The sequence below is a fragment of the Vitis vinifera genome, chromosome 12, assembly GCF_030704535.1.
Source record: "Vitis vinifera cultivar Pinot Noir 40024 chromosome 12, ASM3070453v1".
NCBI classification, from domain to species: domain Eukaryota; kingdom Viridiplantae; phylum Streptophyta; class Magnoliopsida; order Vitales; family Vitaceae; genus Vitis; species Vitis vinifera.
In genome coordinates this window covers 14643673-14669998 of record NC_081816.1, presented here as the reverse complement: position 1 = coordinate 14669998, position 26326 = coordinate 14643673, and the positions used below count along the sequence as shown (strand labels likewise).

General features: G+C 35.9%; 1 pseudogene; it reads right to left on the bottom strand.

Annotated features, from left to right (window-relative positions):
• Positions 1 to 21830: 21830 nt before the first annotated feature.
• LOC100262672 (beta-xylosidase/alpha-L-arabinofuranosidase 2-like) lies at positions 21831 to 25989 on the bottom strand (annotated as a pseudogene).
• Positions 25990 to 26326: the final 337 nt, after the last annotated feature.

The following is a 26326-nucleotide window of genomic DNA, read 5'->3' as shown; positions in this document are numbered from 1 at the left end:
ATTAGGAGTTGCATAAAAAATTGAAGTCATGGTTCCTTGTATTTTGATGAGTAGTTCACACTTAGTTCATGAACTTAAGCAATTCATTTGAGGCTGAAGTGCACTACCTTCTAATTGGAGATATGACTTGTCTTGGTCATTAGATAGGTTTCCCATACTGAGTGCACTAGTGTGTATGGTTACACATTAGACAAAACCTATGGTGCATCATGACGTTAGCTATCGAGTAGTCATGATTTCACCAAGTGACTATGTCGCATGGTCTCTCAACCATGATAGAATATTGAGTTAGTTCTAAGGTCTTTATATTCCCTATGGATTGAGTTACTATTGATTAGGATAGGTAGCAATAGGTATTCTTAAGATAGACACCATGATATCTCATAGGTTTGAGATAGTGTGTCCTCTTAGGTTATCTTAAGGACTTGTAATCATGAAATCTGTAGTCATATTAATTCCTTTAGTAGAGATTGACATATGCTCTTTGTGAGATAGATTAAGTCAATTAATCAAGTAATATGAGGATTTGGGACTCAAGGATGGTAGAGCTAATCTTGAGAGAGTGATGGCTTTCACTACATTAGATTATGGATATCGGCTCAAAGTCCAATGGATAGTAGGTCACAAACCCGAGGAATTTATTAAATTAGCTTTAATCAATTTTCATCTTATGTAATGTTATAGATTATTGGAGCACAATTGACTTTCTTTAATGGAATATTGAGTCAACTTTATAATTAGATTCTAAGAGACTCGGTATTTTCCTATGGGTCTTAGTGATCCCCGCTTGAGCTCATAATCTTTGTTGGCATAAAGTTTTAAGGTTTTATGAAGAATTGATCATTTATGTGTAAGGACATTTTGGTAAAAATGAAAGATTGCTTAAAAATTTATGATTAATTATTTTGAGGTTTTTTTTAGATTAGATTAATTAATTAATAATTTAACTTCAATATGAAACTAATTTACAATTATTAAAATTATACATCTAAGTTAATTTGTCATTATTCTTAAACTTTATAAGTAACAGTACTAATTGAAATTAAAATTAAAATTGAATTATGCATACATATATATATATATATATATATATATATATATATATGATATTAATTACACAAATCACTTTAATTTAACTTTAATATAAAACTAATTTACAATTATTAAAATTAAAAATCTAAGTTAATTTACTATTATTCTTAAACTTTATAACTAGCATTACCAATTGAAATTGAAATTTATTAAAATTAATTTGACATTAATGTTAAAATTAATCAAATTAGACCATTAATTTAATTTCTTTAAAATGATTGAAAACATATTAATTAGATAATATCAATTAAACTATTGTATGTTTCACAATATAATATTAATATATTACTAACTAAAAATAAAATTGAACCATGCATATATAAAAGTACTATTTATTATAACATACCTTAGTTAGCCTTGAATTGGAGTTAATCCACAAATTCAACACCAAATTCCCAAAATTAAAGAATTTTGAGAGAAATTACAAATAACTATTGGAGCAATATAAGATCAAGAACCTTTCAATTCACTTGTGCATGAAATGGAATGAAATTTAGGTATTTATAGAAAAAAAATTTGGTTAAACTAGTCTTGGATGGTCAAAAAACCATTGCCTTTAAATTCTAACCATTGGATCAAAATTTAGATGAAATATGGCCATTAAATCTTCATCTATCTATTGGAAACCCTTCCTAAATGTTGGATCAAGTCAAGATTCATTTTCCACCCTTGGATTATAAATCTGACCGTTGAAGGCCTTCTTAAAAACATGAGTAAATTTTAGCCATTGGATCACCTTGGGTGAAATCTAGCCATTGATTAAAGAAGGGAGAAGCACTCGAAACATTGCTAACTTTTTGAGAAAAAATCATCTAAATATTATAGATTTCTTGCAACTAGCCCGATTCTTGGCGATGAATTGTCTATTTTATCGACCACACTGATATATCACTGATAACCCGACTCTTGGTAGCTTGGCATGTAAGGGTATCAACAAAATTTATATCTAAGGTCCTTACACTAAAGTAGCAAAGCTACTATAGCATAGTGGCTCTAGGATCGAACACTGGGAAGGGTTTTTACTTTAACTGGTGAAGTTCGGAGGATGGAGTGAACTTTTCTTAATAAAAATTAGGTTAAGATGAAAACATAAAAAAATGAAGGTGTTGTAAACTAAACTAACATGAAAATACGTTAAAAGATGGAAAAAGAAGTTTCTCAAAGCTTTGGATAGCCATGCTTAACTCACTGTGTAAAAATGGAGATTTTGGGACTTTTCACCTCGAGTTGGGGAAGTAACTAAGGTGATGCTTACTTCCCGAACTGGTATGAGTTTAACAACTGAGTTTTAGTCATTGAAAACTTACAAAAAGGGTAGTTGAACCTCATAAATGCTCTTTTATTGGTATAGGTCATCTCCTCGACTTGCAATACAATGGCTCGTAGGAGATAACTAATGAACGTCAGTGGATCTAACAATAAGAATCCACTGAGACCAAAATGTTATCAAGTATTGGCCATTCAATGTAAGTCAGAGGGATTAAAAACTTTACTTTGAATGAAAACATTTATGACACTCAGCTACTTACATTTATGGCTTGGAAATCTCCATCCTGACACGGGAGCTTCACATGGCATCCATTACTTCAAGAAACTAAAAGGTTTTAGCCTCTCATCCTTGGGGATTTCATCCACCAAGGATGTTTGGCTACTAAGAAAATGAGAAAGAAAAGAGAAAAGAAGCGTATGAACAAAAGTGCTCTTATAACTTATAAAGTTACAGGTTACAAGATGATCGTGTCTGAGGCTCTTCACCTCTATTTAAAGACAATAAAAAGCTAAATTACAAGAGCTATTACAAAAGCAACCTTTTCATTGGTTGATTACAAGGGTAAAATAGGTATTTACAAAGCTAAAAGTCAAGCAAAATATCTTGGAGAACCGGCAATGGAATATCATCAACAGCGTCTGAAAACAAGGGATTTCAAAGGCATTTCGCAAGGGGGAAGATGAAAGGTCCAAATTTCGCAAGGTGAAAAGCCACCTTGCGAAATTTGGCATTTCGCAAGGTGCCTAAATCCACCTTGTGAAATTTCGCAAGGTGGGCCAAATTTCGCACCATGAGGAAAATCCTTGCGAAATTTTGGCAAGGTGAAATTCACCTTGCGAAATTGGTCATTTGGCAAGTGAATTGCCTCCCCTTGCGAAATGGTGTTCCTATTGCTTGTGGTCGTGTTTCCACTTGAAATTCAAGCCTGTAAACGTCCAAAATCCTTGCTTAACTCGCCCAAGTAGCTCCTCCATCAATTGGCATGCTTGAATTGGTTCATAAGCTAATGAAAAACATGTAAACTTGCCACTAAAAATGGTTAGAACTAATTACTAAGGAGCTTAATGAATTAATTAGGTTAAATGAATATGATTACTACTCAAAGGTGCTTAAAACCCTTATAATTAGGTCTACAAAATAGCACTTTTCGGTAGTAATCACACCCCCCAATCGACTCATTGCTAGTCCCTTAGCAATGGAGGAGATAAAAACTAAGCAAACATAATAATATACATAAAAGATGTCATGCAAAATACTCCAAAAAATAATTGAGTGGCATGACTGATATCAAAACATATCTCACATGGTGAACTAAAGATATGAAGATTCAAAATGCAATAGGAGTTGTCAAAGCTAAAACTTAAACAAAAAGTACAAAGAATGGAGATTATGCAATTAAGTATCAAAAGAATCTCTACTGTCAAGGTTCCGGATCAAACTCTTCCATAATGAGCTAAGTGTTAATGAGATTAGCTTCCGGATATAGTATGTACAACTATCCTCTCCCCCCAACCTAAGCTTTTCTCAAACTTTGGCAAAATTAACCAACTCTTAATAGGTTAGAAATGCACCTTCTTATTCACAATTCTTTTTACTCACTAAACTTAACCAATTCACCTATGTAGCAAGCAGAGGATCGATGACTCCCAACCAATCAAGGTTTAGGGCATCGGGTTTTAAAGGCTTTCGCCACCCCTTCAGATCATGCTTAGGTTTCAAGGAAAGAATAGAAGCTTATTCTTTTTTTTTTTATTATTATTATTATTATTATTATTTTTTAAGACTCATTGGTCTTTTTGAGGTGTCCCAACACTATTAAAAAGAGGTTAAGTAATGAACCAAGTCAAAATTTTCCTAAGCTTAGAGGGTGAGAAAGTTTTACATCATATATCCGGGATCTAATGTGCACGGTGTGTGTAAAGCTTGAAATGGAAGAAATAAGTTCGAAATCAAAGAGGGCTTCAATAGATTATCAACTTTGAAAGCATAAAACAAACTCTAAGACTTAAGTAATTAAGTTAAAACTCGACTTATCCTATTTTATTTTGAGAAATTATCTTTAACAACCATAGAGAATGAAACAAAAATTTTTGAAAAAGGTCAAAAAATGCTAAATCAACAAAATAACTAACTAAAATAGGAAATACTTACTTCCTTAACTCTCCCTCCAACCGAGATGAACATTGTCCCCAATGTTTCTATCGAAAAAGACGAGGAAGGAATGATATACCTTATGGTGATGTGGTATTCAAGGCGTGTGAGTGCATTCACATGATTCAAAAACCATAAGAAACGTGAGAGAGGAAATAAGATACAAAAAATGATGCTTATATAAACTGAGAGAGTTGAGTACAAGATATAAGCATAAGGTACATACAATCTCAGAATATAAAACATGTATCATATACAAAAAACATATACAAAATGGAGATAGAAATATCCAATCATGGATGTGGCTCCTGAGGTGGAGGAGGTGATATGCCCAGGTGATGGTGGATCTGAGAGAGCATGGCGGAGTGCTGGTCCAGGATAGTTGTATGCTGAGCCTGAATAGCTGTATGCTGAGCCTGATGTGTCTGTATGGTATCCATCTGTCGTCTGATGGCCTGCATCTCACGGACTAAGGTGGCCTGAGAGGCGCTCAATGAGTGAAAGGACGACATGAGAGCTCTGAACTCTGTAGTGGAGACAGTGATGGATGGCCCGGCTGAAGACTCAGCATAGGCTGGAGTAGGAGTGACTGGTGGTGTGGGAGTATCAGTAGTGCAAGTCACTGGAGCAGGTACTGAAGAAGAAGGCTTTGTGGTATGTGGGTCCTGCTCTGGTGATGTCTGTACTGTAGGTGCTGAGGCTGCTGGAGAATCGGGAGGCGTTGGAGAAGCTGGAGGCGCGGGAGCTAATGGTCTAGGGATACCCTGGTCCATGGGTGAGCGGTCTAAGAAATGGGTCCAACTCTCACTGGTAAAGAGCTCTTGACAATGATGACGACGCTCTAGGTGGGGCTGAGAAGGGTATCCCATATCCTCTAAGACCTGAGAGATCAGCCTTGGAAATAAGAGTGGAATAGTACCAGCTTTGCGTAGGCGCTTCCTATGCACCTTCTCCTCAAAATAGGTAAGAGCAGCCATGACTAGATGGTGGGGTCCAAAGTAGAATCCCTCAGAGATGCGATAAAGCGCATCTAGGATAGCACTTCTCCTTTGGAAGACATGCTGGAGTGGAAAAAGATTGGTGCGGAGCACCAAATTGATAAGTAACATCCGTGGAGGAAGCTCCCTCCTCAAAATGGTCCTACCAGTGACTCTACCTCCTGATAAGGTAGACACCATGTCGGGCTCTGAATACTGAGATCAATGCCGGAAGGAACCAAGGTCCTCAGGGATAGGCGGAAAATGCATAACGGCGGCTATATCTCGGGCCTCTAAAATACCATGCTGGCCATCAATAAAAAAATGAATGGCTATGGGGTCCTGGACGCCTCTAGTAGTCATAGTTTGGTAGAAATCTAAGACTACCCTAGGGTAATAGAAGGACCTAGGAGTCATAAATGGCTCGATGTGGTACCTCTGCAGAAGGCGGTATGACTCCTCTAGCTCTGGTAATAGGCGGAGAGTCTCATGCTCCATACAGATCTCATCGTGAAATGACCTATCTCTGATATGAAGTTTGAAAATGAATTTAAAAAGAATCATATCCTTGGTAAGCATGAAGAAAAAATTTCGCAAGGTGAAAATTCACCTTGCCAAATTTTCGCACTGGTTACTCCCCTTAAAAACCAATCCCGAGAGGTTGCATTTTGATATTTGCTTTGAAAACAATTTCGCAAGGTGAAAAATGACTTGCGAAAATTTTCGCACTGGTTACTCCTTGCGAAAGTGCAATCCCGAGAGGTTGTAAATTGCATCTTGCCAAAATGTGCATTTTGCAAGGTGAAATTCACCTTGCCAAATTTTCGCAACTCACTTTTTGAGTTGCGAAATGGGCTTTTAAGCTTGGACTTAGATATATTTCTCCCCTATTTCACTTTTCTCTCCACATTTGTGAGCTTGTGAGCTTTCGTACCTGCTATTGGACATCAAAGCTCCATTAAAAACATAAAAAATCAAAATCAAAACTAAGAAACCTAAACAAAATATGTGCAAAAGTATTAAAAATGCAAAGTAAACAAGAATGTAATACTAAAATTAAAACAAAAAGAGATGAGCACTTAGCTTTTCATGCTAAGCTCATCAACTTACCACACTTTCTCAAGGATGTGATGGGTCATGGAGGATGAGTACCTCCTTGTCACGGGAAAATGGCTTGATGTAGGGCTTGAGTCTTTGCCCATTTACCTTGAAGGTCTTTGCACTTTTTGAGTTGAGTAACTCAATTACTCCATGTGAGTGTACTTGGTGGATGACAAAAGGCCCTACCCACCTTGATTTGAGCTTTCCCGGAAATAGGTGAAGCTTAGAGTCATATAGCAAGACTCTTTGTCCCTTGAAAAATTCTTTCTTGGTCACCAACTGATCATGCCATCTCTTTAGCTTTTCCTTAGCTATTTTTGAGTTGAGATAGGCATCATTTCTCAATTCCTCAAGCTCATTCAAATCCAAACTCCTCTTTAGCCCAACCTTAGTTAAATCCATGTTGAGCTTTTTAATGGCCCACCATGCCTTGAACTCAATCTCAACGGGAAGATGGCAAGCTTTGCCATAAACAAGACGGTACGGTGACATCCCAAGGATAGTCTTATAAGCCGTCCTATACGCCCATAGGGAATCAATGAGCTTAACAGACCAATCTTTCCTATTGGTGTTCACCACCTTCATCAAGATGTTCTTAATTTCCCGGTTGGCTAGCTCTACTTGGCCACTCGTCTGAGGATGATAAGGTGTAGCTACCTTATGCTTAATTCCGTACTTGGCCAAAAGAGCTTCAAAGGGCTTGTTGCAAAAGTGAGTGCCTCCATCACTGATGATTGCTTTAGGCACTCCAAACCTCAAGAAGATGTTTTCTTTTAGGAACTTGAGAACCACTTTGTGATCATTGGTTCTACAGGGTATAGCTTCAACCCACTTTGAAACATAATCAACTCATACCAAGATGTAGGAGTGGCCAAACGACATAGGGAAAGGTCTCATGAAGTCTATGCCCCAAACATAAAAAAGATCCACTATCAAGATGGGGTTCAAAGGCATCATGTTTCTCCTTGAAAGCTTGCCTAGTCTTTGGCACTTATCACATCCTTTACTTACCTCATGGGCATCCTTAAAAAGTGAGGGCCACTAAAAACCCGATTGAAGAACTCTCATTGCCATCTTTTGAGAGGCAAAGTGGCCTCCACATGCATTCCCATGGCAATGAGATAGGATCCCATGCTTCTCTTGTTCAGGCACACACTTCCTTATAATTTGGTTCGCACAATACTTGAAGAGAAAAGACTCCTCCCAATAATATGCATGGACCTTGGCAAAGAAATTCTTCTTGTCCTGAGAGCTCCATTCACTTGGTATTTCTCCCGTGACCAAGTAATTGGCAATGTGTGCAAACCATGACACTTTCTCCATAAGCATCAAGGATTCCTCAGGGAAATCATCATTTATGGGAAGTTCATGGGTGTCATGAGCGATGTTGAGCCTTGACAAGTGGTCAGCTACCACATTCTCAACACCTTTCTTATCTCTGATCTGGAGGTTGAACTCTTGAAGCAAAAGTATCCACCTAATCAACCTAGCCTTGGCATCTTGCTTGGTTAGCAAATACTTCAAAGCTGAATGATCCGTGAATACCACAATGGAAGACCCTATCAAATAAGCTCTGAACTTATCCAAAGCATACACCACAGCAAGTAATTCCTTCTCAGTGGTGGTGTAATTCCTTTGAGCATCATTCAAAGACTTGCTTGCATAGTAGATCACATAAGGTTTACCATCTTCTCTTTGTCCCAAAACAACCCCAATGGCATAATCACTTGAGTCACACATCACTTCAAATGGCAACTCCCAATTTGGTGCTCTCATAATGGGCGCTGATGTCAAGAATTGCTTAAGAAGCTCAAAACTCCTTTGACATTTATCATCCCACTCAAACTTGGCATCCTTCACCAATAATTCACAAAGAGGTTTGGCAATCTTGGAAAAATCCTTTATAAACCTCCTATAGAACCCGGCATGCCCAAGGAATTGCCTTATTCCTTTTACATTGGTGGGAGATGGCAACTTCACAATTTGTTCCACCTTAGCTCTATCTACCTCTATACCCTTCTTTGAGATTACGTGCCCAAGAACAATACCTTGATTTACCATAAAATGGCACTTCTCCCAATTGAGTACGAGGTCTTTCTCTATGCATCTTTTCAAAACATCTTCAAGATGTGACAAACAATCCTCAAAAGAAGTCCCATACACAGTTATGTCATCCATGAAGACTTCCATGATTCGTTCAACCATGTCACTGAAGATGCTAAGCATGCATCTTTGGAAGGTAGCAGGAGCGTTGCATAATCCAAAAGACATCTGCCTATAAGCATAGGTGCTGAATGGACAAGTGAAGGTAGTCTTCTCCTGGTCCTCCACATCAATCTCTATTTGAAAATACCCGGAATACCCATCCAAGAAGCAATAAAAAGGATGCCCAGATACTCTCTCAAGGACTTGATCCATGAAAGGTAAAGGGAAGTGATCATTTCTCGTTCCTGTGTTCAGTTTCTTGTAGTCAATGCACACCCTCCAACCAGTTGTGAGGCGTGTGGACACTTCATCTCCATTTTCCCCCTTGACCACGGTTATCCCGGACTTCTTTGGAACAACTTGGGTTGGACTCACCCAAGTGCTATCTGAAATGGGGTAAATGATGCCCGCTTGAAGAAGCTTCAACACTTCAGCCCTTACTACCTCTTGCATATGAGGATTCAATCTCCTCTGTGGCTGACGAGTTGGCTTAGCTCCCTCCTCCATATAAATATGGTGCGTGCAAATCAATGGGCTTATCCCCTTCAAATAAGAAATTTTTCATCTGATGGGCTTCTTGTGCTTTCTAAGGATTCTTAGAAGATTGTCCTCTTGTGAAACGGTTAAAGAAGAAGAAATTACCATTGGGGCTTTATTGCCTTCCTCCAAGTAAGCATACTTCAACTCGGCAGGAAGGGTCTTCAATTCAAGCTTAAGGATTGCATCCTTAGCTTCTTTCATCTCTTCCTCATCCTTGAACAAAGGGAGGATCACTGGCTTTTGTCTCCAGTTTGACATAACGGCATTCATTCCCATGGGTTCAGCTAACCCATCATCAAGATCTTCATGGATTTCATCTAGATTCTCTTCAAACTGATCAAGCATACTCTGATTACAATGCTCCTCCACCAGGGTATCTATCATACACACTTCTTCTGGGCCCTCATCTTCTTCAGGATGGATGTGCTTTTGACATAGATGGAAGATGTTGAGTTCCAATGTCATATTACCAAAAGTGAGTTGCATGACCCCATTCCTACAATTGATGATTGCATTGGATGTTGCAAGGAATGGTCTTCCAAGGATGATTGGAACATAGTTGATCCCTTTGACAATGGGATCCGTATCAAGCACCACAAAATCTACTAGATAGTAGAATTTGTCAACTTGAACCAATACATCCTCTATTACCCCCCTAGGGATTTTCACTGATCGGTCAGCTAAGGATAGGGTGATCGATGTTGGCTTGAGTTCTCCCAACCCCAGCTCCTTGTATACAGAGTATGGAAGCAAGTTAACACTTGCCCCCAAATCAAGCAATGCCTTCTCCACTTGGGTTCCTCCAATATTGACTGAGATTGTAGGACACCCCGGATCTTTGTATTTGATTGGAGACTTGCATTGGATTATAGCACTCACTTGCTCGGTTAGGAAGGCTTGCTTTGTAACATTGAGTCCTCTTTTCACAGTGCACAAGTCCTTCAAAAACTTTACATATGTGGGTACTTGCTTGATCATATCAAGTAAAGGAATATTCACCTTCACTTGTCTTAGCACATCAAGAATCTTAGAAGCATTCTTGATCGGTTTCTTCCCACGCAAGGCTTGAGGAAATGGAGGAGGCATGTGCTTCTTCATCATGCCTTCCTTTAAAAGAATTTGAGGTTCCTCATCCATGCTAGGAATGATGCTTTCTTTCATCTGAACTTCCTTTCCCTTTTGTTCTTTCTTCTTTTCTTCTTTTCTATCAGCCTTGTCTTCTTTGACTTTCCTCTGATCATGCTCCGGCTGATGCACTTCCTTACCACTTCTCAAAGTGATAATAGCTTGCATGTCCCTCACCTTTGAAGAATCCTCATCTTTGGATTCCACTTCATTTATCCCCTTAGGATTTTGGTGAGGCTGAGAGGGAAACTTCCCTTTCTCATTGACAGTGTTCAAATTTGTGAGTCTTGAGATGGAATATTGGATGTTGTCAATTTTCTGAGACAACTCATTATGCATCCCATCTATCTTCTTGTTCAATGTACTCTCTACATTGTCAATCTTCTGATTTAGTTGAGAGTTAATGGATTTTTGCTCACTCACAAAGTCACCCATAACCTTGCTAAGGCTTATGAGTGCTTGCTCAACTGAGGATTGACCTTGACTCTGTTGGCTTGATTGGGCTAGTGACTGATATGGGTTTGGCCTTGGCTTCCATGCAAAGTTTGGGTGGTTTCTCCAGCTAGAGTTGTATGTGTTGCCATAGGGAGCATTTGAATTTGGCTTCCATCGGCCAATCAGGTTAGCTTGTTCCCCGAACATTTCTCTTGCTGCTGGAATGGTGGGACATTCTTCCATCATATGTTCAAATGACAACTGACAGATGGAGCAAGGATTGGCTTGTTGTTGAGGTTCTGAAATAGCTTGTGATTCATGCCCGATTGGTGTCTCAGCTGATTCGTGTCCAGCTGGTGCTCCTTGATTGAGGGATTAATCAACAAAATTTATAACCTATTACACCATATACTAGGGTAGCAAAGACAAAGCTACTATAGCATAGTGGCTCTAGGATCGTTCACTGGGATGGGTTTTCACTTTGCAAATGATATTAATTCAAAGCTGAATTGGTGCCTTTTCATTTCAAGGTTAGCTTTAAAAGAAAACATAATCTTTAGCAGAAAAAGGTTTGGTTTTAAACTAACCAAAAGTAGTAACTGATTTTACTTACAAAGAAAAATGTTTCTTGGAGTTTCAGATCACTAGGCTCAGATTCCTCATACAAAAAGGGAGTTCCGGTCACTTGTTTCTTTTCCTCGCATTAGAGAATTAACATATAGTTAATTCTCTAACCGGTGTTGTACAGATGCTTCCCATTAATGGGTTCAAACACTAAATCCCTCTCACTGATGCACCTTGCAATGGCTCATACCTCTCACCTAGCACTTGCCATTCAAGGTGATCTTTAACCTTGGATTACCCGTCAAAAGCTCGCAAGAGATAACTAATGGATGTCTCCTTGGAGTCCAAAAGCTTACCAAGTGTTGGCTATTCTAGAAAATCCTACCTTCAAGTCACCTCCCAGAGGCTCGCAAGAGATAAACTAGTGAATCTCCATGGACGGAGATCATTTGCCTTACCAAGTGTTGGCCTAGGTGATTTAAAGGCGTTTTAAGTTAACTAAAAAGATAAAAACCATTAACGGGTCACACTTTCTCTTCATTAAAAACTAAAACAACAAAACTTCTAATTTATGCATGTGGAAACTTACCCGGCTTTCCTCACTCCAAGAGACAAAAAGCCTAGCCCCTCATCCTCTAAGGAAAAATCCTCAGAGTTTGTTTGGCTAACAAGAAAACTAACGAGAAAACAAGAATATATATGAAAAACAGAGAAGTGCTCTGTTCGTTGATTCTATATATGATATATCTATCTATTACATACTTCTATTACAGTGGATGCAAGGGAATATATATAGAGATGTTTTTCCAACCTTCCTAACTAAGAAATCTTATGGTTGGTGGATTACAAGGAGAGGAATGGAAATTCATACAAAAATATCTGAAGAAAAATATCCCAAAGTGTCGGTCGCAAATATTGGGAAGCACTAAGGACCATTTCGCAGGTGAAAACGAGGTCTACGAGATTTCGCAGACATCCAAAAAGGGCTGCGAAATCACTTCGCAGCAAAAGGTTATTCTCGCAGGGCTGCGAAGTTGGCTTTCATCTTGAGGTGCTCAGCTTCCAACTTGCGGCATATATCGGGCAACTTCAGGAGGGAATCCACAACACTGTACAAAAAGGCTGCGAAATCATTTCGCAACAAAAGGGTGATTCCGCAACACTTTTGCAAAATGCTTTCTTCAGCTTAGAGTGATTGACTTGAAATGGCTGTAACTCCTTTGTTTCAACTCCAAATTATGCATCGTTTGAAGCATTGGATTCTTGACTTCCTGAGCTTTGAAATGGTATATCGCATGTAGAAAATGGACTTCGGGAAGTGCCCCAAAAGTGCGAAAGAAGACTGCAGCTGCTGTCCTCTGTTTTCTTCACTCTGTTTTCCTCTCTCCAGTGCTCTTTCCTTGCATACTTTGAACGACTAAGGCAAAGGACTATGAGGCTCCAAATCTTGGTTTCTTCATGAATTTGAGCTTCCAAAAGCTTTTCCATGAACTATATACATCTCTCCCTCATTATTGGATTGCTTTGGTGATCAAAAAGCTATCAAAACACCAAAACTTAACACAATTTGATTAGAATTGATTGCAAGGGTCCTTAACATGTTAATTGGGTTAAAAGGCAATAACTACTACTCAAAAGTGTTTAAAAGAGTTAATTACAAGCTATCAAATAGCACTTTTTGAGTAGTAATCAGCTTGGACTTTGTGAACTTTTCTCAACTCCATTTCCTCTATTTTTCTAGCCATGGCAGCTACCTTGGCTTTCATCTCCATGTCTTCACTCAGATTGTACATCCCCCCTCTTGACATTTGCTGAACTGGCCTTTTCCCCATTTCTCTGCTATTGGGCTCATCCCATCCATAGGAAACCTCTGAGACATAACTTAGGAAATCCATAGCCTCCTCAGGGTTCTTGCTCATGAAATCACCCCCACACATTGTCTCCAATATCTGCTTCATTGAAGATGACATGCCATCATAAAAATAGCTCACCAAAACCCATGTATCAAAGCCGTGGTGAGGACATGCATTGATGGCCTCCATATACCTCTCCCAGCATTCATAAATTTTTTCATTCTCACGTGCTGAGAAGTTGGAGATTTGTCTCTTCAATCCATTTGTTCTGTGAGTAGGGAAAAACTTCTTCAAAAAATCAGCTTGAAGTTCTGTCCATGTTCTTATGCTTCTCGGCCTCAAGGAATTGAGCCATATCTTGGCTTTGTCCTTTAATGTGAATGGAAAGAGCTTCAACCTCATAAGCTCAATAGTTGTTCCCCCTTCTTGAAAAGTATTGCACACATCTTCGAATTCCTTTATGTGCGCATATGGATTTTCACTTTTCATCCCATGGAAAATAGGAAGCAAAGGCACGATGTGTGGCCTGATAATCAATTGCTCTGTAGGAGGAATGATGCAAGATGGTGCACTCATCCTCGGAGGGTGCATCCTGTCCCTCATGGACTTATACAAGTTCGGATCATTCTCCTGCCCGTGTTGTGAATGTTGATCCTCTGGCTGATTCTCCATGACTTCCAAAATAATCTCTAATTCAGTAGCTCATGGAGTCTCTATCCGCACTAACCTTCCCTCTTAGTCTCTAATCCAATAGGGCATGCACGGATTCAGCTGGAACAAAACAAATAAACAAAACAAAGAAAAAGAAAAAAAAAACAGAGCATGTGGAAGGAAAAACAGAGTATAAAAAATAAACTAAAAATGAAAGTTAAAAGCTAAAAGAAACTTATCTAAACTAAGTTAAAAATGTTCTAAAACTAAAATAAAAAGTTAGTAAATGAAAAATGAGATAGAATTCACCTCACTCATGAGAAGTCTCACAAGTTACCTCGGGCTGATGTATTCACAGTGAAGTAGCACCTTCCCCGGCAACGGCGCCATTTGATAACCCGACTCTTGGTAGCTTGGCATGTAAGGGTATCAACAAAATTTATACCTAAGGTCCTTACACTAAAGTAGCAAAGCTACTATAGCATAGTGGCTCTAGGATCGAACATTGGGAAGGGTTTTTACTTTAACTGGTGAAGTTCGGAGGATGGAGTGAACTTTTCTTAATAAAAATTAGGTTAAGATGAAAACATAAAAAGATGAAGGTGTTGTAAACTAAACTAACATGAAAATAGGTTAAAATATGGAAAAAGAAGTTTCTCAAAGCTTTGGATAGCCATGCTTAACTCACTGTGTAAAAATGGAGATTTTGGGACTTTTCACCTCGAGTTGGGGAAGTAACTAAGGTGATGCTTACTTCCCGAACTGGTATGAGTTTAACAACTGAGTTTTAGTCCTTGAAAACTTACAAAAAGGGTAGCTGGACCTCATAAATGCTCTTTTTATTGGTATAGGTCATCTCCTCGACTTGCAATACAATGGCTCGTAGGAGATAACTAATGAACGTCAGTGGATCTAACAATAAGAATCCACTGAGACCAAAATGTTATCAAGTATTGGCCATTCAAAGCAAGTCAGAGGGATTAAAAGCTTTACTTTGAATGAAAAAATTTATGACGCTCAGCTACTTACATTTATGGCTTGGAAATCTCCATCCTGACACGGGAGCTTCACATGACATCCATTACTTCAAGAAACTAAAAGGTTTTAGCCTCTCATCCTCCAAGGATGTTTGGCTACTAAGAAAATGAGAAAGAAAAGAGAAAAGAAGCGTATGAACAAAAGTGCTCTTATAACTTATAAAGTTATAGGTTACAAGATGATCGTGTCTAAGGCTCTTCACCTCTATTTAAAGACAATAAAAAGCTAAATTACAAGAGCTATTACAAAAGCAACCTTTTCATTGGTTGATTACAAGGGTAAAATAGGTATTTACAAAGCTAAAAGTCAAGCAAAATATCTTGGAGAACCGGCAGTGGAATATCATCAACAGCGTCTCAAAACAGGGGATTTCAAAGGCATTTCGCAAGGGGGAAGATGAAAGGTCCAAATTTCGCAAGGTGCCTAAATCCACTTGCGAAATTTTGGCAAGGTGAAATTCACCTTGCGAAATTGGTCATTTGGCAAGTGAATTGCCTCCCCTTGCGAAATGGTGTTCCCATTGCTTGTGGTCGTGTTTCCACTTGAAATTCAAGCTTGTAAACGTCCAAAATCCTTGCTTAACTCGCCCAAGTAGCTCCTCCATCAATTGGCATGCTTGAATTGGTTCATAAGCTGATGAAAAACATGTAAACTTGCCACTAAAAATGGTTAGAACTAATTACTAAGGAGCTTAATGAATTAATTAGGTTGAATGAATATGATTACTACTCAAAGGTGCTTAAAACCCTTATAATTAGGTCTACAAAATAGTACTTTTCGGTAGTAATCAATCACCGATATTATCCTATTTTTCCATTGATCGAGCTATCAATGAGGAATTTCACTTTAGGGGCCTCTAATATGCAAAATATCAACGAAATATCAATAATATTTCATGACATTTCAAACCTCAATCCTATCCCATCACTAATTAAACATGGGATAGGATATGATATCCTTTCTCTTATCCTATCCCATGCTATATCTAGCCAACCAAACATAGCCTAAAAGTTTTTGTATACACCTAACCTAATTTTGGGATAAGGAAAGGAGAGATTCGAGTATGTCTACAAAGATCGCAGGATTTTCAAGATTTGCACCATTCTCTTCTTCAATTGGAATTTATTTGGGAACATCCATTTCATAGGTAATATTTTTTAGCACCTAGATCTAGAGTGTTATTGTTTTTAATGCTTTCATTGCCTAGATCTAGTGTTCCTAGGAAGATAGTTGCATGTACCTTGATGATTCAAGGCTTGGAATGGATTTTTCCAATTATTCCAATATTTTACACAACAAAGAGGATCAATCACCTTCAAGTCATGCATCAAGTTTTCAATACAATAAGCACCTTCAACTAAAGTTGAAAAATGAGTTGAAGGGATAAATTACACAACCTAGTAGAGAATGATTTTATGTTAAAATTTAAGTTATAAAGTGCTAAGTGATGTATTCAATAAGTATGTACAATTAGTAGCATAACATTTCAAATCATATGGTATCAATAATAGCACCATAAGCATCATCAACCAAGGAAATTCAAATACACCAATCTCACAATAGCATTGGCCATTTAAACTTGTATTTTAGGGACATATATCTATACCCCTACTATCTAACTAAGATCTTCCAAAAATATGTTTTAGATCTTTCACTCTAAGGTACTTTGCTCTTCTTTCTATAAGGGCTCTTACCCAAGAACTATTGCTCCTTCATTCATTCACAAGTGCACCTAAAGCAATGCTAAAATCAGTTTTTTTTTTTTTTTTTTTCTAAGGGCTCTCACCCAACAATCATGCCTCCTTAAATTATAAGGCCAACCTTTCCTTGGTGTCAATCTCTATTTTTTTCTTGTTTTTTCCAATTCTTAGTCACGTTCAATACCAATGCAGGATTCACCATTTCCTGTGCCCTAAAGCACCATCTACAATACTCACCATTTACAATGTTGTTTATGCATGAGTCTTATGCTGGAGTTAGTTATTTGCATGGTTTGAAATATTAATAAACACAAATATATTGGAAAAATATTGATGGAGATTTTGACAAAAATATGGCTGAGACGAAAATTATGCAAAATTCATGGAATTATTTGGAAAAACTCCAAAAAAAATGATAAAATAAGTAAAAATACACACATTAAAGTTATTTTATAAGTGTAATTGATATACGTATGGTTAAGGAGAAAAATATCGGTAAAAAGGGATATATCGGTCTTAATAATTATTTATTTATCTTATCAAATTAATTTTAATTTATAAAATATTAGAAATTCATTATTATTATTGATATATCTTAGTATTTTTTTTGAATAAATTTGTATTTTTAATATTTTAAAATAAAAACATTCGAAATTAAATAAAATTAAAATGATAAATATAAAAAATTTAAATGTGAAGTGATAGTGTTTTTCAAAATAGGATTAATGAGATAAATGATAATACATTTAATATTAAAACTATAATTTATTTAATTCAAATGCATTATAAATGATGATACATATATAATTTTTAAAATATTTATATTTTTATATTTAATTATCATATGAATGATATAAAAAAAAAGACTTGTTAAGAAAATTATAATAATGATTTTTATACTTTCATTAATCAATTAATATAAAATATAAAATAAAATAATTAGAATTAATTTTTTTTAATAATGAACTTCAATATATTTATTGTAAACATATATTTTATAAACGTGGACTTGGCCTAGTGGTAACCAAGGTTCAACCCAAGCCTTTTGGCCTATGTTTGAACTTATCGATCTGTCGACCGACATAAGCGAAATATCACTGAAATTTCGTAACATTTCAAACCATGATTATTTGTATATATGTATCACAAAGTCCAGCACATGACCCACAACCCACAATGCATCTTATTCATATATTTAATAACTTCATCAAACAGTCACCAACTTTGAATTTTAACATATTAACTCCATTGAGTATAACTACCCATTAATATCATAATTCATAAGGATTAATAAAAGATATATCTCTTCCTTCATAAGGATTAATACTACTTTGTCATAGGATTTTATAAGTTTTAAACTAAAATCTTTCCTACTTGTGATGAAAATTACCAAGATTCGCTAACTTAGAGTTACCTATTCTAGCTTCAACCTTACTAGCTTTATGTTATAGCCTAAAAAATTTCATATAGGATAAAGAAAAAGAGAAGAAAAACTTATCAAAATTAGCCTCCCAACCTTTTATATCTCAGTCAAAGAGGTGCAAATAAGATGTTATTAACTTAAACAACCCTTAGGTTTCCTTTGCATGTGAATGATGAGTGTCCCTTACTTCATTTTGCATATGCCACCAGTATTTGCATTAAGGTTTATGTAGTTAGGTTGAAATGAAGGCAAGTGGGTTGTTTCCAGCCACACATTAGCGGTAATGTTATTATGTGCTTATAGAATGTTTATAACCTTGTGTCGGAATTCCCTTAGGCTATATTTGGTCCCATAAAATTTAAGAGAAAATGTAAGGAGAAGAAAATAAAGAGAAAAAAATAGAGTAAAGAAAAAATGAAAGAAAATAGAATAAAAAAAAATTTAAGCCAATAAATTATTTTGATATGTTATTTCAAACCTATTTTACTAATTTTCCTTCATTATATAAAAATTAAATAATTTTAAAATACGTAAATTTCTAATTAATTTTAAATATGTTTTTATTTTATTTTGTATTTTTCATAGTGAAATCAAATATAAGAAAATTATTTTCTCTGATTTTTTTTTCTTTAGTGCTTTCCAAAACCAAACCTATCCTTAGGAATTTGGTTGTTACCCTCTTTGTACATAGGACAATCATAGATGGTAAAGATGATTGAATCCTTGCAATATTAAATGGACCAAGGATTGTTCTAGCTTTTAATTGTTCTAGCTTAACACATAAATGTTTAATATTAAATGGACCAAGGATTTATCATTGCATTTCTTTTTAAAATGATTAAACATTCGTTGAGGTGTTGGATTTTTTTTTTTTTTTTTTTAACTTAATTCCAATGGAACTTAACTTAAAACTAAATAGTACTTAATATTATTAAGTATTAAATTGTTTATTTTTTAATATTTTATTTTTATCGAGTATTAAGTTGTTTGTCTTTTATATGCTAAAAATCAACATCTTAATGTATTAAGAAAAATAATTTTAAAATTAATTCTTATTTGATCAAAAATAATTTAACATATTTCTAAAAATTTTAAAATAATAGAAATTATTTTAAAGGTTATTGAAGTTGAAGCAGTGGAAGAAGAGAAAGAAGGTGGTGGTTCAAGTAAAGTGATGAAATAATGGGGAGACTCGTTATGATGACAAGGATTGGGGGTTCAGATTTTTGTGTGGGTTTAAAAATGTTACTTTTTTCATTAAAAGAAAAATAAATATTTTGGTTTAATTTATTCAATGAAAAATATTTAAGAATAAGTAATAAATTAAATAAAAATTAAAAAAAAAATTTAAAATCTGAAAACAAATTATTTTCAACAACCAGTAAAACAAAAAAAACAAATGTCCTATAAAACTTTAACATTTCAATTCAATCTTATCTTTGATATTCATAATAACGATTGATTATCCAGTAGATTATCAATCATTACTAGTGAATTTATTTCAAATATTAACTTCAAAACTTGCTTTCAATATTAAAGATTAACCGTTATTGAAAAGGTGTATAATAATGTTCTTTTTTGTTTAGTTAATCTTTTCTTGACTTAAATCCTTTCAAATTTCAACTTCCTTTCATAAATGAACTTCTAAACCAAAACCCCACTCGAGAAATTACCGAATAACAAAGAATTGAATGATTTATCTTAATAATGGAGTAAGACAATTAGCAACTAGACTAAACCGGTGTAATAAACCTTACTAGCCTCAACTATAAGGCCAACAATAATCTATTTAAGAAATTCTACTTATTATTTATATTGTAAATGATCACTTCCTAAAATAGAGCATCTTGTGTTATTTATTTATTTATTTAATTTTAAATAGAAATTAAAACTAAATAGTGTTTAATAGTATTAAGGATTAAATTATTTATTTTTATAATATTTTATTTCTATTAAACATTAAAAAATAAAGAAAAATCAATATGTTACTTTTTTTATTTAGAAAAAGTCAAATATTTTAATTTTTTTCTATTCAACCAAAAATTTATAATAAATCATGAAAAAGTAAATAATAATAATAATAATAATAATAATAATAATAATAAAACACTTGTAAAAAATAAATTGTTTTCAGTAAAAAAAACTAAAAAAACAAACATCCTCTTACTAAAATTTTGGGTCATTCGTATCTTAGTTTTATTCAATTTTTCTTTAAAACAACTTTGTTAATTTGTGGTCAATTGAATTGTTATGAAATTAAGGTGGTTTGATATATTTTTAGTCAATAAATACAAGAAACTTTTTAAATTGATTTTGAGTAAGAAGTTGGATTTGAGTGTTCCAAAAACTAAAGATCGAAAAGGAAAAAAGAAAAAAAAACAAAAAAGAATTTTTCAATCAAAATAAAGTCAAAATTTTCCACCTTATATCAATACAAAAATTTTCCACCTTAGTTAATCTTTTCTTGACTTAAATCCTTTCAAATTTCAACTTCCTTTCATAAATGAACTTCTAAACCAAAACCCCACTCGAGAAATTACCAGATAACAAAGAATGGAATGATTTATCTTAATAATGAAGTAAGGCAATTGGCAACTAGAATAAACTAGTGTAATAAACCTTAATAGCCTCAACTATAAGGCCAACAATAATCTATTTAAGAAATTCTGCTTATTATTTATATTGTAAATGATCACTTCCTAAAACAGTGCATCTTGTGTTTTTTTTTTTTTTCAAATAGAAATTAAAACTAAATAGTGTAATAGTATTAAGGATTAAATTATTTATTTTTATAATATCTTATTTCTATTAAATATTAAAAAATAAAGAAAAATCAATATGTTATTTTTTCTATTTAGAAAAAGTCAAATATTTTAATTTTTTTCCTATTCAACCAAAAATTTATAATAAATCACGAAAAAGTAAAAAAAAAAAAACACAAATAAAAAATAAATTGTTTTCAGTAAAAAAAACTAAAAAAACAAACATCCTCTTACTGAAATTTTGGTTCATTCGTATCTTAGTTTTATTCAATTTTTCTTTATAACAACTTTGTTAATTTATGGTAAATTGAATTGTTATGAAATTAAGGTGGTTTGATATATTTTAAGTCAATAAATACAAGAAATTTTTAAATTTGATTTTGAGTAAGAAGTTGGATTTGAGTGTTGCAAAAACTAAAGATCTAAAAGGAAAAAAAAAATCAATCAAAACAAAGTCAAATTTTTCCACCTTATATCAATACAAAATGAATCTCCTTTTTTTTATGAAAAAAAGAAATGATAAGTTGAGGCACAAATACCTCTATTAAGAAAGATTGTCGCCGTTAGAACTTATAATTCAATAATAAGCCTTTGGAATTTAATTTTTATTCTCAGTCAAACAAAGACTCATAGCCTTTAATCAACCCAATGTTGAATTTTAATGGATTGAGGTAAAACATTGCTCTTGAATCAAAAGAGATAAAACTCTAATCTATAGATATGAGATAAGAGATCAGAGATCATAGCAGTTGGTCCCACAGAAGCCAACCCTTGACCAGGCATTTTAAGCCAGCCAACCCAACAAAAACTTGTTTTTCAATAAATTAAAAACAGCAGAATATTAAGTTCAAATTAAACTCAATTAAACTTGGGTATTGATAATTTGCTTGTCTACGCTGAGAAACCATGCATTTTTTCCGCCTCTACAACACACAGGAAAACAGGAAGAAATTTCAAAATGGAAACTTCATTTGGATTTCAAAATTTTGATTTGAACAAATTGGGGCCAAATGACATATTTTTGAGAATTTGCTTTAACTCTCTCAACTTATTGTAGTTCAATTTCCATCTTGATCTTTACCCTTTTCATTTGAAGACCAGCATTTTTCTGCTGGAAGAGTACTCAAATCCTCACATTCAAGGAGTGTTTCAAGTTTCCCACATGAAGCACATGCAGTCCTAAGGCAACTTTTCGGGTTCCAAGCTCATCAACAATGCTCAAATCCTTGCAAACATCCACCTTGAACCTCACCAGGGCTTCAGCTTTTGCAGTCACAAAGACTTTCTCAAAGCCCAGTAAGTGCTTCTGGGGTGAGTTGTGTACTGATGGGGGAGAAGAAAATAAGAAAACTGTATGACTTCCGCTTATGTTTCCCGCATTGTTGACTCTTAGATGGATATCAAAGGCTAAATTCTGGCAACTTTCCTGCACAGCGTCCACAGACTTGCATTTTGATGAGTGACAACTGTGACCCTCCTCTATGGGGATGGAGACTGATTTAGGTGCTTGAATAAGGTGGTGGTTGAACTGGGTGTAGCTTAGTCCATCTCCAAATGTGTAAATGGTTTCCCCAGTGTAAAACCGGTAAGTCCGACCAGGATAGCCACTGGCAGGATCTGGTCTCATATTCATATTTGTCATCGGAACCTTGTCTACATACGACTGAGGATACCATGTCGTGGGTAGCCTTCCACCTGAAAGATAATGATTCATGGTTATAAGACTTATACCAAAATGAAAAATGTCTGATAAGTTGAAAACTAATCCAAGGAGAGATGGACTTACTTGGATTGTAAAAACCAAAGATCACATCTGCTATGGCAGCTCCACCAGCTTCACCAGGGTAACCGACCCACAGGATGCTTGTAATTTTGTCATCATTTTTAGCAAATGATATATCGAATCCCCCTCCAGACATTACAACAAGAATCACGTTTCCTTTGGATGCCTTGGCAACTTCTGTTATCAAAAGTGGCTGCTGTCCTGGAAGCTGAATGTTGACCCTGTCACGGCCCTCCGCCTCTATAGATTGATCAATACCGACTATAAGAACCGTGGCATCTGCTGCTGCTGCTATTTTCTTAGCTTCGTCTATTTGTGCAGTGCCACATGCCACATTGGAGCATCCCGGCAAATATGTAGTTGCAACCAAGGCCGTTAGGCCCTGCAAAGGGGTTGTATATTTACCTGGGGTGCCTGCAAAACTTTCCAATAATATCAGCAAAAGTAACAACACTTGAATCATTTGGCCACATGGCTAGTTGAGGAGAATGCAGAGATACATAGTGAGATTGCACTAATCATTGAATACCTTCATAGTTTCCGATCATTGTTTTGGTGACATTGGCATTGGGTCCTATTACTGCCAAGGTTTTGATGGCAGTGGGAGACAGAGGTAGGGATCCTTTGCTATTCTTAAGTAACACGATCCCTTGCCTGGCGGCTTCCCGAGCCAGCTCTTGGTGCTCTGATGCTCACACATCTTTTGGACCAAGCTTCCCATAAATTGCCTTACTTGGGTTGCCATCAAAGAAGCCAAGTCGCATCAGTGTAGCAAAATTGTTGGAGACAGCTTTATCAACTGCAGACTCATCCACAAGTCCACCTTTCACTGCAGCTTCAGTGTGTTGGCCAAGGAAAGATCCACAGTTGAGGTCCAACCCTGTTGCACTTCAGCAACAACACAAACCCCTTTATCAACTAACCACTAAGCATTTCTATTTGCGTAAATCATACTATTTAGTATTGTTCAGAGTCAAGAATTATGCTGTATTAATGTACATGAAGCAATAAATTTAAAGATGTAAGCAGTGAAGTCACCTGCCAATATAGCCTTGGCTACAGCCTCCTCAGGTGTCTTGGTGTAGTGTTGAGAATTGTAGAACACATCTACTGAATCACAATCCGAAACTAAGTATCTGCAGCAGCCCAAGATTCATGTAAATAGCATTAGCTCAGCCAAACTGTAAATGGTATTTATAGATTAGGTAGAACTCATAATACCCGTTTAGTTTCCATTCGCCTTGGACAATCCCTGAGAGGAGATCAGGATCAGCACAAGCTTTCTTCCCATTAACTTGGTTGTAAGAACACATAACACTGGCAACATTCCCATCAATAACACAGCTTTTGAATGGGGGTTGAAATGTATCATCCATATCTTGGTTTGTCACCTAACTCACCCAACAGAATATGCAAGAGTGTTGGTAGTACAAAACAGAAATATTAGTGAAATGGAACATACTTCAAACGAAAATTACCACTGCATTGAAGTGGAAGCAATCAACTCCTTTCCAATTATCCAAATCATAGGCAGTATAGTGTTTGCAGCAAGCAGCAACCTTAAGCCGGTCAGGGCTACCATCATCGCTTTGTTGCAGGCCTCTGACATAACCTGATGCATACTTGCTTGAAAGCAGTGGGTCCTCTCCTGGAGTCTCCTGGCCTCTTCCCCATCTGGGGTCTTGGAATATGTTGACGTTTGGGGACCAAAATGTCAACCCTGCTAATCCAACATTGTACATTGCTCTGGCTTCAGTGGAAACCACCTGCTCATGACCACTGATATCATCTTTCAAGCCATTAAACAGATAAAAATTAGCTGTAATTAACTTCAAAAGATCTGGGTATTAGATTTTCCAGCACATTATACAGTACAGCATCCCATTAATGTTGGGAAATTGTCTACTTCATACGTTTTGCAAATGAAGCTGGAAGTCATCCACAAAAGTCCTGTTGCAGGTGGAAGTTTTCAGGTAAATTTAAAATTCCACCTACTTCCTGTGACCAACCATTAAAAGATGATATACATCTCTGGAGTAGAAAATTGCCTGGAAACGGCAGAAATACATAATTTCGAGCCCAATAACTATGGCTTCAGCTACTACATCTAAACAATTATTTCAATCAATTTGAGAAAAATCCTCAGATTTTTTTATTATTTGATAATCTGTTTCACTAGTGAATCAAATTTAAGATACGGGTGAACAGAGCAAAACCACAATCCAAGTCCTTAAGACAACAATAATAGTATAAGCATAATCGAAATCCACAAACAACAAAGACAGTCAAAATCTAATCCAAAAAGTTCCCAATTGGCCGAGCCAAGGATCATCATGTAAAAAGCTTATCCGAATAGAACCCATTAACTATAAAGAAATGAATAAAGAACGCAAAATATGGTAGCCACTTGATGTAGTAATTGTTTATGGTACACAAAGACATGGATATAATCGAAGACTAGACCTCCTTGTCTTGTTCATGTGATCAGGGGCTCCTTTTTTCTAAAGATGGAAACAGAACTGAATATATAGCATACCTTTCTCAACCTCATAAATTTACTTACAATCTTTGTCCCCCACCAAAAAATACCCCAAAATGCAAATATAAATCCAACCCCATTACTGAATCCAATTGTGGAAGCAAGCAAATGTGCTTATATGCAATTTATACTATCGAAAACCCATATCCAAAATCAAGTTTTTGAATCAAAAACTCATTATCTGGAAGATCAAACATTGGATGAAGTGAGAGGAAAACAGGGAGAGGAGAGAAATACTAGTAAAGGTTACCTTTCCAATGGCTTCAAAGAGAGATGCATAGAAAGAGGCCGCAGGGAGGATAACCTGAGGAAAGCTGGTGGCTCCAGGGACGACACTGTTGAAATGTGTCCCTGGACCCACATAAGAAACTCCATGTAACGCCTGAGACCACCACTCATACTTGGGAATCCCAAGCCTGCTGACCCGGGCAGCACTGTTCACCAAGAACCCAATCTTCTCCTCCAATGTCAGCCTCTTCACCAAATCTGCGACCCTTGCGGCGTGTCCAATGAAGTGTTACAGAACCCAAACTGCCCCAACGTGGGGTTCTTGTCAACATCACAGGAAAAAACAGGGGAAGACTGGGCCAAAACCCACTTGGGGCTCAACAAAAAATAAGAGAAGCAAGAAAGAAAGCATAGGAAAACAGTGACCTTCGGTGCACTGTTGATTACAGAAGCCTTTGAAGAATTTTACACCAAGCTTATCTTGAATGTAGTTTTAGTAGCAAGAGTCAGTTTCTCTTATAATAAATTGGGTTTTAAACGGATGTTTTTTAGCAGCCCGTGATGAATAATGGGAGGGAGACACTGAAACTCAATTAAATGCGGTTGTTTGGCTGACCAGAAAGAAAGAGAATCTAGTTGCTGCAGTTTGTAAATCATATAAGAGTCCGTGAATGATCAATTTTCCTTCTTTAATTCATTAATTAATTAACGTTTTTTTTTCTCTCTTTTTCAGAGGACTGCATTGTATGGAGAAGCCTTTTTTGTTTGTTTGGAAGCTCTGTTTGGTTGGAGCATGCGCATATACTCACGAGTCGTATACACGGTTTTTTTGGATTTTACCATTACTCACGCGTGAGCTACAATGGCTAATATTTCGGCTACATAATAG